This window comes from Camelus bactrianus, chromosome 15, assembly GCF_048773025.1.
Source record: "Camelus bactrianus isolate YW-2024 breed Bactrian camel chromosome 15, ASM4877302v1, whole genome shotgun sequence".
Taxonomy (NCBI): Eukaryota; Metazoa; Chordata; class Mammalia; order Artiodactyla; family Camelidae; genus Camelus; species Camelus bactrianus.
In genome coordinates, this window is record NC_133553.1 from 62,109,740 (window position 1) to 62,113,181 (window position 3,442).

Below are 3,442 nucleotides of genomic sequence, written 5' to 3' on the forward strand. Positions count from 1 at the left end.
GCTGAGAATTTCATATGCCACAACTTACCTTAAAATGATGGCAAAAAAAATAAAAACAAAAACTATAGCAATTCCACTCTAAATATTTTACCGTGTATCACTGTGGGAACTTGGTACTTATAACAAACACTATTACTTCTTCCCTACTGCCCTCACTTATGCTAAAACTCTGGTAAGTAAATACACAAAAATAGGTACGAGGACCCCCACACCCTTTCACTCATGGCAACTATCAAGCCAGTGTCTAAGCAATTTCTAAGAAACCTGGGTATTAGCAAACACCCTCTCTGTGGATAGTTCTGCATGGCTCTATTGAGTTTGACTGCTGATGGCTATTAAAAATCACTAGGTAATTCCAACCAAAATGAGGAAGTTCATTTACAGCTATGGTTCCTCCCAGCACTAAACTCAAACCCAAGATCGTGAGAGCTTCTTTCAGGTCAAAAACGCTGGGAAATTAGGTCCTACATTCTTGGTCACAAATTCAAGGTTACAAGTTTGGTTCCACCCGTAGGGTTTAGCCATCCCATAAAATTGCGATAGATTTGGAAGCCTTTTGCCCTATCAGAGCTTCCAATCAGCAGACTTTCTGAACATCAAAGAAATCTGTGACAACTCTCAAGAGGGCAACAAATCAACAAGGTGAAATCTTCCTTTTGTGATGTTCATTGGGTAATACAGTTAAAACATGGAATTACATATAATTAAAAGAGAGTCATTTAGTTCATTACAAAGTTACACCAGATTGTCACGGCAAATGGTAAACACAGCAAATCCGATAAACTGGTGAATTTTTATTTAATTATCTTTTTGCCGTGAGCTTCATTCTCTGTAAGTTTAAAAAATTGTTTGAATAGTTGAATAGATAGACGAGTAGAACTTATATTTCTAATTAGAACAAAAGAGTTAATTATCAGAATGTGCCTGATTTTAGTGCACTACACCATTATTCTAGTGGATTATGTATATTACAAGTTTTATATGTAAAATTGTAGACTATATTTGATTTATTAAATTGGACTTGTCCCAATTTGCAACAATCGACCACTATTTTTTGCTTCTACTATATTCATCCCTGAGTTTTTTGTAGTTTTCTTTCTTCTACCGCTTTCAAACTTTTGAACCAACAGACGATTCCCTATTTCTCCATGTGCAACCCTTTATCACAGTCTTCTAATTGATTCTTAAGGCTTCCAAGTAATAGCATCACACCTTTCTTTCCAACCTGATTTTTCCATTGTTCCCAGCATGCACCTCGCCACAGTCAAGGCAATCTTGTCCATCCTTCCAGACCCTTTAGCACACAGAAGCTTCCTCTGGTCTTAACTTCCATTTCCCTCACACAGTTAGCTAATTTTCATAGGCTTTCTTTTTCTTGTTTTGTTTGTTTTGCTTTTTTTGAGACATAAGTCACATAGCACACAATTCACTCTTTCAAAGTGTGCCGTTTCGTGCCTTTTATTCTGTTCACGAAGTTGGGTAACCATCGCCATTATCTAACTGCAGAACGTTTTCATCATTCCAAAAAGAAACTCCATACCTCTTGGCACTCACCCCCAATCCTCCCTGCTTCTAGCCCCTAAAACCCACTCAACCACTTTCTGCCTCTAGGGATTTGCCTACACGGGACGTTCCATGTGAATGGAATGGCTGCCTTCGGGGTCCGACTTGTTTTACTTAGCAGAGTGTTTTCAAGTTTCACCTCTGTTACAGCATGAATCAGTACTTCACTCCTTTTTATGGTTGAGTATTAGACCATTAGCCTGCTCTCCTAAGGCCTCTCCCCTTCTTTGGGAAGAAAGATTAATACCAAGAATTCATTTTCATATCAATTTTTATAAAGTGACATCAAAAGTTGTTGTGATGTTTTATTGCTTTGTTTTGCTTTCTTAAAGAGGGTGGGTTTTTGGATTTGTTGGGGGTTTTTTCCAAAATGGCACTTGTCAAGTCCCCAAATGATGGATGGCAGATAAGTTTTCACCAGTTTACAAGATGTAGGGGCTCAGGGTGATACACACAAAATGATCCCAGCAGGAATAGGACACTGGAGGGGAAATCTGCAAAATGACGGGCAGACCCTAAACCTATGACCCCTGTAGGCACATGCTTTACAGCGAACTCAACAAGACTACGTCCCTCGAGGGCAGGGCCCACATCTAAGTCATTCCGTGTCCCTGTGAGTTAGCACAGCTCCCGGTACACAGTCAGCATCCATGCATGTTTGGGAAACCGAACCAAACCTCTATTTTTCACATTTAGTATGTTGACACAAATTAAAGGTCCCCTGAGTGAAAAGCTCAAGTCACAGTAAAAAAAAAAAAAAAAAAAAAAAAAAGAAGAAGAAGAAGAAAGAAAATGTCCTTGATCAAAGGAAATTACAATCCAATGGTACAGAAAAGAACAACACAGAACACGTCACGTTGCTAGATAAATGTATTGGCTTTCCTAATAACAATAAAAAACGGTGGAAGATTCCACCACAGATTTTAAGGCACTGGTGCGTACAGTTTCTCCTCTAGGTTCTCAAGAAACAATAAAGAAGGTCTGATATGATTGAATCCATGGGACACATTAATTCCAGAGCTAGGATAAGAATTTGCATGCTTTTCTTTTTTCTATGTCCTTGCTTCTTTTATGATGGCTGATTCTTGGTTGACTACTGCAAGTTCTGCTCATTTAAAATAGTCAAGACTTAAACTTTATCCACATGAACAAATGCTCTCTAATTGTGCCTGTGTTCCCAATTCAAATAATTATTCTATTCTTTGACACAAAGAATAGAATAATTGTTTAGATCTAGGAGTGACAGAATATATAGGATAGATTGCAAGAATGTTTTCAGACTGTATTCTCAATAACATACCAGACTCCTTGCTCTGAAAACCCTTCCTTCTCCATCAAATTAAGTCATCACAAATCCTTTCTAGACTAAGGGATAGACCCTGTTCCTCCTACATTTGAACTCTGGATCCTAATCAGTAATAATAAATCATCACATCCATCGTCCCTTGTACTCCTTGCCTTCAAATTGCTATTTTGATAATATCAGTCTTGGATAATTTTTGATATAACTGGAAGATGCTCACCTACATTGACTCCAAGATGTAATACATCAGAGATGTAATACATGGATTCAGGAGCCAGGCCAGCTGAGTCTGAATCCCGATGCCAGCACTCACTAGCTATGTAACTGGTCAAGTTTCTTGACCTCTCAGCCTCAGCTTCGTCACCTGTAAAATGAAAATGACAGTAGTACCGATCTTGCAGAGGTATGGTGAGGACAAAACAAGTTACTCTATGCAGAGGGCTTAAAATAATACCTGGCCTAGGATAAACTCATTCTGCATTTTTGTTGTTGGTGGTAATTCTGTATTTACTTGCCAGTCATATTTTGTGGACCTCATCCAATTTTTGAGATCAATCAGAAATAAGTTCATCTTCA